The sequence below is a fragment of the Octopus bimaculoides genome, chromosome 2, assembly GCF_001194135.2.
Source record: "Octopus bimaculoides isolate UCB-OBI-ISO-001 chromosome 2, ASM119413v2, whole genome shotgun sequence".
NCBI lineage: Eukaryota > Metazoa > Mollusca > Cephalopoda > Octopoda > Octopodidae > Octopus > Octopus bimaculoides.
Genome location: NC_068982.1, coordinates 147,034,425 through 147,047,998, shown reverse-complemented (window position 1 = coordinate 147,047,998; position 13,574 = coordinate 147,034,425). Strand labels below are relative to the sequence as shown.

At 36.9% G+C, this 13,574-nt stretch overlaps 1 protein-coding gene across 2 annotated transcripts in view; it reads left to right on the top strand.

Annotated features, from left to right (window-relative positions):
- Positions 1–13,574, top strand: part of LOC106874939 (transcription factor Sp8) — a 230,571-nt gene that overhangs the window by 64,494 nt on the left and 152,503 nt on the right. For both annotated transcript variants that reach the window (XM_052965652.1, XM_014922851.2), the window contains exon 2: positions 2,502–2,571. The gene's annotated coding sequence lies outside the window, so the exon portion shown is untranslated. The remainder of the gene's footprint in view (positions 1–2,501; positions 2,572–13,574) is intronic.

The following is a 13,574-nucleotide window of genomic DNA, read 5'->3' as shown; positions in this document are numbered from 1 at the left end:
TATATATATATATATATATATATGTATATACACACAATTAATTTCTCAGCATACAATGATTATCAAATATAGTTGTCTTGTTTTTAGTACATATGACATTCTACTCTCAAACCCTGCTACAATAATACCGAATGGAAAAAACAGTTTATAGCAAAGGAATTCTTATTGCAGACGATAATTAACAAATTTGAGCATTACTATGAGTATACAAATGTTAAAATCATGTCCAAGTGAGTAACGCACCGTGTAATCTAAAGAATATAGTCTATTTAATTTCCTTTGAGAGGAATACCACGTTTAAATTCAAAGTATTTTCAAACGAGATGGTAGTCTGAAAATGGGTGAGTTAGAACAATTTCTAATCCAGTCCCTTACTACCGAGTTAATACGAAATATGCACCGAATAAACTTATACACAATGTAATGACCAGAACGAATTTAATACTAGAAAAAAGAAGAGAAATGTGCGAACCAGAAAGATAAACAAATATCGTTCACTCTAATGTTCTTTCTTTGTCTCTGACTGTCTCTCTCAATACGTATGTATATATGTATGTATGTATGTATATATGTGTGTATTTGTATGTATGTATGTATGTTTGTATATATGTATGTATGTATGTATGTTTGTATGTATATATGTGTGTGCGTGTATATATATATATATATATATACATATATATGTATGTATGTTTATATATATATGTATGTATGTGTATATATACATATGTATGTGTGTATATATATATGTATATATGTATGTATGTGTATATACATAGATATTTATGTGTATATATATATATGTAGTATGTGTATATATATATATGTATATATATGTATGTATATATATGCATACACACATATATATATATATATACATATACATATACATATACACACACACACACACACACATATATATATATATATATATATATATATATATATATATATATATGAATATATGATTTTGTGCGCATATAATCTTTGAAGGAACTCATTCCATTGTAAACATAATTGATATATACATATTTTGATGTGTAGTAACTACAGCATGTGATTAATTATTGCTTTGGGAGTATATTGGGAATTCAAAACCTTAGAATTAGCCATTGATTAATAACTAAAGAAAATATATTATGTGTACGTATGTATGTATATGTATATATGTATGTATGTATGTATGTATGTATGTATGTGTGTATGTATGTATGTATGCTTGTATGCATGTATGTTTACATGTGTGTATGTAAAATGATGTATGTAATATAATATTCGTATGCAATATATATATATATGTTCATGCATGTATAATATATATATATATATATATATATATATATATATATATATATATATATATATATATATATATATATATATATATTGTATATCATACGGTCCGACGAGCTTTTACCAGCGGGCTAGTTCGATTTTATATATTTACTTTCGCTTTCTATTTCACATGGTATTTGATATTTTCAGCATAACATGTTTTCCTTCTTTGCCTTCCATTTTATATTATTTTAAATTGTATACCTGTTTTGATCGTTCTTCGTTTTTCAAGTTTATTCGGTGCACATCGGTTGTTAAGTCTGCTATGAAGATATACAATTATAATTTTCCCCCTGAATTCCTTCCCCAAACTAACCTATTTTAAATATATCTTCGTTTCTTTTGAAAGTCTGCGGTATGAAATGTGGTTTGCACCCCACCCTCTGCTCCGCCTTCCTACTAATCTCAGAGCAATAGGTGACCTTTCGTACATCATGAACAGATGTTCTTCGGCACTTGAAAACGTTTCTCGGAAATAAGATTATCGCACTCCACAGAATCGGAAACAAAAGCTTAATTGCTAATCATATGTATATCGACTTTCCTCAGCAGTCGCTTTAGACCTCTGTCTGTCGTCAGAATTTTCTTCAGACTCCGCCCCGTCCGCTTAGAAGACCGACAATTCTATGTTATCTCTACAAAATGTTTTCCCTTCTCCTCTGTCAACGAACTTTAAAACAATTACTCTCACCACCACAGCCACATCGGCACAATCTACTTTAATCATTCACCACCGACGCGACACGACCCTACACTTCTCATAAACCTTCACATTCCAAACTTTATATACAGCCAACCTCTAAAGTTTTCCTCACCTCTAGGCTGTTAGCTACTTCGATCAATGAAACTTTATCTGTACCCTACTCTTGACTCAACACTTTGAACACCACCACACCAACACCAATGTCACAACAGAAAGAAGAATAAGAAAAAAGTCAAAAGAAAACAAAATGCTACTACAACAACAGTATTATCGTATTTACACTAATTATTCTTGATTTAAAACATATTAAGATCTAAATTTTCAGTTTAAAGTATTTAGACAAAATATCCCTGTTAAACGTTTTTAGACAAAATATCCCTGTTAAAAGTTTTTAGACAAAATATTCTTGTTAGAATGTCTCCTGCCATACTTTGGTATTAATTTCTTAAACATTGTTTTGCAGGTGAGGGATATAGATCCAATTGAATAGATTCCCGTGGATACTTATTTCTTCGATTCCAAATAACCAAAAGGTAAGAACTCTTCTAATAGTAGCTGAATGAACAACAAAATCAAATATTGTAGGCTTTCGTTTTTATTGTTTATGTCGAAGTTGAAGATCTCCGTGTCTAATAGAAGGAAAGAATAATAGTATCTTCAATAACCCTAACCCTAACTTGAATGCTTGCAATAAGGTGGACTTCGTTAGAGTCACCTAGAAACTAGAAGGTGAATCAAATTGAACAATGGATTAAGTCTCCATGTTAGAATAAGGATAATCTTTCCAACAGCCTTTCATACGATTTTTAATTTTATTTAGTTATATATTCACTTTGATTAACCTAAGACTATGGTGGAATATAGTCAACTTGTTCCCCCAAACCGTTCTTCGTTAGATCAAACAGGCGAATGTCAGAAGGCTGTGATGCATGGTTAATGAAGGACCACTAATCAACCCAGCTTGTCGGTTGTTTGATTTGTCACCTGAGAGGTATGCATTCACACATTGTCATGGTGAATGTAGATCGTTCACAGATTTTTCTTCAGTCACTTCTTCCTAATGGCTTCTCAGACCTTTTTTTGAAGTTTAATCTTATCAATCGCTGCTCACGGTACAGCAACATTCTATAAAATAAATAAAATCACGTTCATGCTTACCACTGGCTCTCAAGCTTCTCATGCCTTGGAGAAAAAGTGTGACGTTATTTCATGGGCTGAGCTTTCGTTTCTGAATCGAAAAAAATGGCCATATTTCATCGCCTGTAACCAGATCGAAAAAGAAATCTTGTCTTGATAGGCTTCAAATGCGTTTAACAGATCAGAGTAGACTTCCAACTTGTCTTTCAAATCGGCGGCAAACTGCCTGGGTAATCACTTTGCACAAATTTTCTGATACACAAAATCTTCTGCAATCTTCCATGATGCAGTAACTACAATCTGGTTGCGTAACTTCACAGACTGTGTCCGCACAATCACTTCATCCATACCTAGTGACTCATATCAATGGTCGCAGTTGATAGAGACAATATAGAGGTTGGAAGACCATCACTTATTCCTTTTCAGGATTTTGTCATCGAACTGTTGTCATGATGAGTGATTCACTTACAGATTCAGTCGAATGTATCGTCTTTCGTATTTGTTTCATTGACATCTAACTGTCAAACTGTTATTTACAGGAAATAGATGTGGAGCAAACACCAACCTGTGTGTATGTGCATGCACTCCCAGCTTATGGAATGAACATCTTACAGCTTCGGTCATTTGTAGTATATTTTCTCTGTAAATTCCATGAAACGGGGAAGTCAATAATAAAAGAAAATCAACCCCTTTATAGCAAGGTTTTCAGGAGTGCCAGCACTTCTGTAACGCGGAGCATGCCTGTATTTGAAGGTTTCTGTACAGCTCGTTGTTGGCACTCCGTCGGTTACGACGTCGAGGGACCCAGTTGATCCGATCAATGGAACAGCCTGCTCATGAAATTAACGTTCAAGTGACTGAGCACTCCACAGACACGTGTACCCTTAACGTAGTTCTCGTGGATATTCAGCGTGACACAGTGTGACAAGGCTGACCCTTTGAATTACAGGCACAACAGAAACAGGAAGTAAGAGTGAGAGAAAGTTGTGATGAAAGAACACAGCAGGGTTCGCCACCATCCCCTGCCGGAGCCTCGTGGAGCTTTAGGTGTTTTCGCTCAATAAACACTCACAACGCCCGGTCTGGGAATCGAAACCGCGATCCTATGACCGCGAGTCCGCTGCCTTAACCACTGGGCTATTGCGCCTCCTCTGTACAGCTTATATAAAACAAATTCCACCCACTTACCCCCCACTGAGGCTATACTCGTGGACACTGGAATAAATACCGTGCGAGGGTACCGAACCAATAACCATGTAATTTCAAAGCGAAGTTCTTCATCACATAGCAATGTCTATGTGGTTTAGCAGAAGCACACATAGATACGACTTTAGCCAAATTAACTTTAACAAATATAAAATTTTCTGAAGAAATTTGTGAAGGTCAATCTTTGTAAATAGCAAAAAAAAAAAAAAATGCATTCACCGAGTTTTATAAATTATTTTGTTCTAAAGGTGAGGCGATATCAGTCGTTCCACGCATGGCGCTTTACCGGGGAACTTCGAATACCACTTTGTGAACGTTTCACAATATAAAATATAGCTCTGAAGGAAGTGACGTTGAGAGTAGCAATAGAATAATGTTTTATATTTTTCAGTTCCATCCTTTTTTTATATTCTTTACTCAGATCACGCACAAGATTGTTATTTTTTCTATCTGAAGTGGCTGAACATAGTTTAAATATTATTTGCAACAAAAGCATTTTTCAGAGATTTTTTTTTTTTCATTTCTGTTGTCACCTTAACAAAGATTTGTAAATCTACACAGAATATGTAGTCAACCCACAAAACGTGAAGTGCAAATTCAAATATAGCTGAAGTTAGTTCGTCTTTTGTGGGGAATGCTAATGAGCATAAACCTTGTCCATACATAAATATTTACGTGAATATATATATATATACAGTTTTTAATGTCTAAGTGAGTGTAACTAATGTTGTATAAAACCATTTCAGCAGGATATTTAAATTGCTATGGTTCTTATTTGACAGCTCAGTTTAAAGTTTGTATATTCTACATAAGGGTGCTTTACTTTCAAGATTTGAAATGTAAAACTGCATTCAAAAGCAAAGCCTTTATTCACTATGCTTTCACTAATGAATAGGCTTATGAATGTTAACACCTACATAATATGTGTGTGAGTGGGAGAGTCCACATCTGTCAAAGTCGACGATGTTTCTACTGCACATGTTTGCGCAGGCCTGAACAATTTTTTTTTCAGGAAGACCAGCAGTTACCCATACAATTCAAGTCTCACTCGGTGCAATTGATAGCCTGTTAAAAATGCAGCGGTATATTTTATAGGCTGCCAGCTTGGATTGATATAACATGTTACTTGCATATGCACACGCGCGCGCGCGCACATTCATACGCATAAATATACCCATACTAACACATAAGTATACAAGGAAACAATCATATAAATACACATGCATACATACATACATACATACATACATACATACATACACATAGGCGTGTCTGCGTAGCACTTCGGGCAAGTGTCTATTACTGTAGCCACGGGCTGATCAAATCCTTGTGAGTGAATTTGATAGACGGAAACTGAAAGAAACCCACCGTATACATATGTGCGTGTGTGTTTGTGTGTTTGTGTGTTTGTGTGTGTGTGTGTGTGTGTGTGTGTGTGTGTGTGTGTGTGTGTGTGTGTGTGTGTGTGTGTGTGTGTGTGTCTGTTTGTATGCCTGTCTGTCAATCTGTCTGTCTACATTTAACCCTATCACCGCTTGACAACTGGTGTTGGTGTGTTTACGTTCCCATAACTTAGGGGTTCGGCAAATGATACCGATAGAATAAGTACTATGCTTTAAAAAAAATATGTCCTGGAATCGATTTGCTCGACAAAAATCCTTCAAGGTGGTGTTCCAGCATGGCCGCAGTCAAATCTCTGAAACAAATAAAAGAATAAAAAAAAATATACATGCATGCATACACGCATACTCATACACATATATACATATACACATCCATATGCACATAAACACAATTACGTATAGAGCTACAAACAGTCAACCGTATGAAATTACAAGCGAAATTACACAACTTTCAGAAGAAATTTGCAGCTGTAGAAATATCTATACGCGTAATTACACAAACATAATCATGACACACACATACATACAAACACTCATACATGCTCGCATGTTTAAGAATATAACTAGTCAAAATCATACACTCACGGACACATACACACACACATACACACACACACACAGACGCACTCGCACACTTATACACGTACATTAAAAGTGTTATAACTATACCCTGCACCGAGCAACAGATATATTGAAAATTATGATCATAACCAATCAACAAAAGGCATTCACACAATAGCATATACAACTCAATTCAGGTAGGTGGGAATGCACTGAATGGCATGCAGTAAAATAGGTTTTAATGCATTGAAATTTGTATGATAGATGGAGACTGCAAACAAAAACCTAATGCTAAATAATTGCGAAGAAAAAGAAATATAATTTGAAGGATTATCGGAAATTGACGGAAAATTAATTTTCAAGCTTATGCATAAAAGAAATTCTAAAAAAAATGTTCTATACACAACAGTAATTATGCAAAAACATACATAGACACACACTTGCATTTTGTTGGCACTCCGTCGCTTACGACGACGAGGGCTCCAGTTGATTCGATCAACGGAACAGCCTGCTCGTGAAATTAACGTGCAATGACTGAGCACTCCACAGACACGTGTACCCTTAACGTAGTTCTCGGGGACATTCAGCGTGACACAGTGTAACAAGGCTGACCCTTTGAATTACAGGCACAACAGAAACAGGAAGTAAGATTGAGAGAAAGTTGTGGTGGAAGAGTACAGCAGGGTTCGCCACCATCCCCTGCCGGAGCCTCGTGGAACTTTAGGTGTTTTCGCTCAATAAACACTCACAACGCCCGGTCTGGGAATCGAAAGCGCGATCCTTTGACCGCGAGCCCGCTGTCCTAACCACTGGGCCATTGCGCCTCCACATTGCAATAGTACTAGTCAGGATTATGTATTGGTGAAATAAGCCTTTACTGAAATTTTCCGAAAAAATAACTTTGACTTTGAAGTACTCTCTCGAGGAGAGAATATTCTCTTGCGAACTAAGTAATATATAAAAAAACCCACCAGAAATGGTATTAAAAGCTGTTAACGAAATTGCAGAGTAGTATTAGAGCAGTGTAATGAACCCTCATTCTGGCAGCTTGCTGAGACCCCTTCGGTCATGACTGACCATTGGATTGCACCTAAAAAGTGCAGGCAGAAGTCCGGGCACAAGTCCTGGAAAGATTATTTGTGGAAGTCCAGCAGTCGCCCATGCATACCGGCCTCCCCTCTCCACGCCACCAGTGTTATCCAAGGGAAAGGCAAGGGGCCGATACAGATTGGCACCTGTGACGTCGCAACTCATTTCTACAGGTGAGTGAACTGGAGCAACGTGAAATAAAGTGTCTTGCTCAAGAAGACAACACGAAAGCCCGGTCCGGGATTCGAGTTCACAACCTCACGATCGTAAGCTGGACGCTCCAACTACTAAGCCATGTGCCTTCACTGGCAGATTAACGTATGTCTATATGCCCTGCATACTTCTGTAAAACAGTACATGAACGACATGCAGAAAGTGAACAAAACCGAAATAACAAAGAAAGAGAAAAATAACTGATTTACTGAAGATCATCAGCCTTGAGATGATGCTTATTCTTTTCTTCTCTAGGTACAAGGCCCGAAATTTCGGGGGAGGGGCCAGTTCATTAGATTCACCCCAGTACGCAACTGGTACTTAATTTGTCGACCTCGAAAGGATAAAAGGCAAAGTCGACCTTGGCGGAATTTTAATTCAGAACGTAAAGACAGACGAAATATGGCTAAGCGTTTCGCCCGGCGTGCTAACGTTTCTGCCAGCTCGCCGCCTTCGTGATGATGCTTATTGCGTGCAAACAAGCCAGTCATAATACGTCCCACCAACAAAAGGCGAAGAAGGTGATAGAAGTTATATTTGGAGACAGCAAAAAGAAGACGTTCACTTGCAAACTGATCACTCTGAAGCCGAAGCTAAAAGCTGCCAATGAGAACTTCGATATCAGAAAAGTATAACCGAGAGTAGAACAACAAACAAAAAATTTAACCGGAACCAGGCAGCAGTATACAGAGGCATAAGTGGAGAAGCAGTGAACATCACAGAAGTTCCTTCGCGGGAAGACATAGACTCCTGGAGGAAAACCTGCAGTGAAGGGAAGGAGTTTGACGAAGATGTTCTGTGGATGGAGGAAATTCTAAGAATCTCTTGTCCCTGCATTACACATATGACATACAACATTGGTGGTTATACCCTTGTAACTGTGATCCAGAAACTTCAGGATGGAAAAGCACCTGGAAGAGACTTGATTGTTGGATATTAGTACAAAAAGCTAACATTCTACCGACCATATCTTGTCAACCTGTAACAACATGCTCTCAAGAGGAACAGTAGCATACCACACTGGTTAGCTCTGACAGAGACAAAACTGATCCCCACCCACATGGCAAAAACTACCTGACAATTGCATGCCAGAACTTAATGTATAAGATATGTACAGCATGTGTAAACCTCTTCCTCTCGGGCCATTGTGAAAGCAATAACATCATCACAGCAAAACAAACAACTGGGAAGATGGGGATCTGGGGATGTGCTGAGCAACTGTAATGTCAAAGGTGAAGGAGCATAGAAAGAACCTAGTTTCAATGTGGCTAGACAAGAAGAAAGTCTTTGACTTTGTTCCCCACTCATGGATGCTAGAAGCCCTTCAAATTGCTAAAGTTCCAATAAGCATAGTCAGAGCTATAGCTGACCTGACTTCATCGAGGGCCACCATTTTGAAATTTAACACAAAGAGTGACTATATTATCACTGATTGAATACAGTATCGCAGAAGCATATTCCAAGGGAACAGTCTCTCTGTGATGTTGCTTATACTTTCTGTAAACCTGTTGTCACATGCATGTTAAGTCTGTAGGATATCTCACTGGTTCACAAAGAAACAGAAAAACCAGAATTACACTGTTTCTTTGTGAATGACTCGAAATTATATGCAAAGAATATGCACGAGATGAATAAGAGCTTGACCTGGTTTCATCATTCGCAAAGGATGTAGGGTTGGAGTTTAGTCAGGATAAATGTTGCTATACGGTTGTGAAAAGAGGGAAAACTGTAAACCAGACTAGCAACATCTTTATCAATGACTTAACCATTGCCCCTATATCTGATGAGGAAAGTTACAGCTATCTAGGGGTAGATGAAAATATATGTTAAAATGGCACCTGTAGAAAACACCAATCACTATAGAATGTCACCACCGGAGAAAGGAAACTTGGACCTTAGAACAGTAGCCCACAATGTACACATGCCAACATTTGGGCTGCTTGGTTAGTTGCTTGATGAGATCCGAACCATTGATGTGATACTAGCAAGCACACAATTTCTACATCAACAGTGACGTAGACTGTCTTTACCTAAAACGAAAACAAGGCGGTTGAGGTTTAATATCGATTCAAACTGCCTTTGATTGTCGTATCATATCCTTTCGGCAACATCTTTTAATCATCAAGTGTCGAAGTGCATCCTTTGACTAAATTTGCATACATGAGACTGATAATATCATGAGACTTGGAAAGCATCTCCTTACGCAGCCTCCTTTGTTTGATAACCTTAAATACATGCCCAAAGAAGTCACACGACTCTATCGCAGCATATAATCAGATGAAAAGATGAGCCTATATGAGCAGAAAACCATTCATAGGTATATTAGTAGAAAGCTCTTACATGATAGTATCATTGATCCTCAAAGCAGTTTATCATTGACCAACAACCGGATTATTACCTCCTACTTTGAAAGGTATGCGTTTGCAATCCAGGAGCAGGAAATATCAACCAAATATTTGATGCATAAAAGGAACAGAGATGCAAGAAAAGCGGTGAAATGTGACAATCGATGCAGACTTTGTGGAGTTAACACCGAAGATATCATCCACATCATAACTAGTTGTCCAAGAATGTCATCGCGGTATAATCTAGTGATGAGATATTATGCTGTAGCTAGGACACTGTATAAAGTGATCCGTTGAAAAGATAACTCCGAGGACAGAGAAATAAGAACCTACAATATGGTGGAATCCATAGCCACTCATAATAAAAAGGAGTATTGGTGGAATGTTCCACTGAAAACCTGAATAAAATGTAAACACAATAAACCTGGTATCATGATTTGGGATTGGGAAGAGAAACTGTGCAAAGTTGTGGAAATCAACTGCTCAATAGATGTTGACATAAAGCTGAAGATCTGTGAAAAAGAGAATACTTACGCTGAACTATTGAGAAATATGCAGTTGCTCTATTCAGATTACAAGTTCAAATTTATACTTGTAATTATTGGGGCATTGGGATATGTAACACACTGCTTAAGTATCAGTTTTGGGAAATTAAGCTTCTCAAAACGAGAAAGGAGAAAGATGATTCGAAGACTACGGATCCAAGCCATCACTGGAACTGTAAAAATCAGTAAAACTTTCCAGAAGTTTGTCATTTGGGTGTATATGAGCATGTCTAGATATACAAGCATATTCATGAGAAGACATATATATATATATAACAAAGCATACAAATCTGCACGTGCACATACATACATACATACATACATACATACATACATACATACATACATACATATCCTGTTGTTGATGTTGAAATTCCAATGAAGGAGCCTTGGTTCTAGGTTAGATACCGGCGCTTCATTGACAAGAAATCTTGAAATAAAACTGAATAAAGACATACATCCATACATCCATACATACATACATAAATACATGCATACATACATACATACATACTGATTTAGCCATACTTGTCGAAATAAATTTTACGTTATGGGATATGCGTTACGATAAGATTTTTCAAGATCGTATCACTTCTGTAATGCAAAGATTTTGTCACTTTCCATGAAGACACTCATTCTCACTTTCTTATATATCATATCAGGTTATCAAATGGTGTTACACGTGGCTGGTCACAATGCGCTTTGCATCGCTTTATCTTCCAAATGATGCCAACTCGCTAGTTAGGCGAGCAGACAAGCATTCCCACTCATCGGAAGGCTAGTCCATCGCTGAGTTACCCATTTAAAAGTTTAGTGGACTGGAGCACCATGAAATGGATTGTTTTGCTTAAGAACACAACGCGCCGCTCGGTCCGAGAATCGAACTCACGGTTTAATAATCGTGAGTGCAACACCTTAACCACTACGCCATGCGCATTCATATACATACATACATACATACATACATACATACATACATACATACATACATATATACACACATACATATCAATACGTATGCGTGTGTGTGTATATAATTATGTACGTATACATTTCTTTTATTTCTTTTATTTGTTTCAGTCATTTGACTGGGGCCATGCTGGGGCACCGCCTTTAGTCGAACAAATCGACACCAAGACATTCTTTGTAAGTCTTGTACTTATTCTATCGCTATCTTTTACCGAACCACTAAGTTAAAAAGATGTAAATACATCAACATCGGTTGTCAAGCGATGTTGGGGGGACAAACACAGACACACAAATACATGCATATATATATATATATATATATATATATATATATATGGGGTGGGGTTCTTTCAGTTTCCGTCTACCAAATCCATTCACGATGCTTTGGTCAGCCCGAGGCTATAGTAGAAGACACTTGCCCAAGATGCTACGCAGTGGGACTGAACCCGGAACCATGTGGTTGGGAAGCAAGCTTCTTACAATACAGCCACTCCTCCGCTTGTCTATGTATAAATACATGTACTCATAGCTCCTTGTGCTCCTTGTGGATTACTTGGGGAGGAACAACAGCTTCCAGAATGCTTTTGCATAATTATTAAGATTGATTAGCAGAAAGAAATATTTACTGCTACTCTCAATTTACGCATTAATATATGAATTTGACCCGAATGCTCAAAGCTGCCTGAGCTGAAAATACCAAAGGCCCAGATATTGTTGTTAAACTTAGTAAAGGCTTAAGTTATCCACTCTAGAAACAGTACAATTATTTACTTGGGCTCACAAACTTCTGTTCATTTCTCGCTTTGCAAGTTCCATTAGCAAAATTTAGTTAGACTCTGGGCTGTTTTATAAAACTCTTGACCAATCTACCCAACTTCTGGATCGAACACGAATCTATGTGATTGCGTAATGAATTTCTTATCGTTATGGCCATGTCTGTATGCGTGCATTTTTATGTGCATTTATATATGTATTTCTCTACTTATGTATTAATGTACATGCATGGATATAAATATATGTTTTTTTTTACTGTTCGGATTCTAAAGTACAACCCTCTCGCAGTTAAATACATTAATGAGAGTAGGCAGTGAGTCAGATGGGCGTGTTTTGCTTTATTAAGCAGCTACGCAAATATTGATGGATTATAGTTACTGTTCGATTGGTTGTTAAATGAACAGAATGAGTCACCCAGCGAATTTCATTTGATCATTGTGATTTGTTCATAGTTTTTCTGACGTCATAAACGACAACCATCCCTCGTTGTATTTTTACCGAAGATTATGTCTGGGATTTATTGACAATAATGGCATAAATAACAATATCAACTCAATGAAATGTTGGATAAAACAGACAACGATTTTTTTTTATCGCTCGATAGATGCAATCAGTTCTAATCGATTCGACCTATGACTCAATTTCAACCAATTTGCAGCTACCAAAATAAGTTATAGTTTAGTGTGTGTTTTAAACAGTAAGCCCCAGTATAGTACTTGTCATATCGAGTATTAACATACCTTTAGACTTAACTATTATGCATCTCCTTCAGTTTAGGACTTTGAATCTATGATTTTTACAAGTATGTCATTAGTGATGTCTCGAAGCGGGAACTTCGATTTCGACGCAACATCAGTGGTTATATGTATTAATTTGAGAACGTTCTTATTTCTTTGCATTTTTATGTTGCATGGCTTAACTTATCTTAGTATTGGTTTTTAATGTTATTATCGTTAATATTACTAGTTTATTTTTTTCTTCCTTCGTATTCTTAATATTGTTGCTGTTGTTGTTCTATAATGTTATTGAGAAAAATAAAATAATGGTGTGATAATACCTAGTTTTGGCTGGTATTCCAAGGCGGGATCATACAAAATCAACTAATTAATAAACCTACGATCAGATAATAATTTACAGTGACCTCGAGAATAACAGACAATACTTACCAGTTAAAAGAATTGTGAACTTATATTTATACATTTATTGCTAGTTTAGGTGAGGCGGGAACTTATCTATCTTGAAGCGGAAGACTCATATATATGTGTGCGTGTGTGTGTCTATATGAATTTTTATA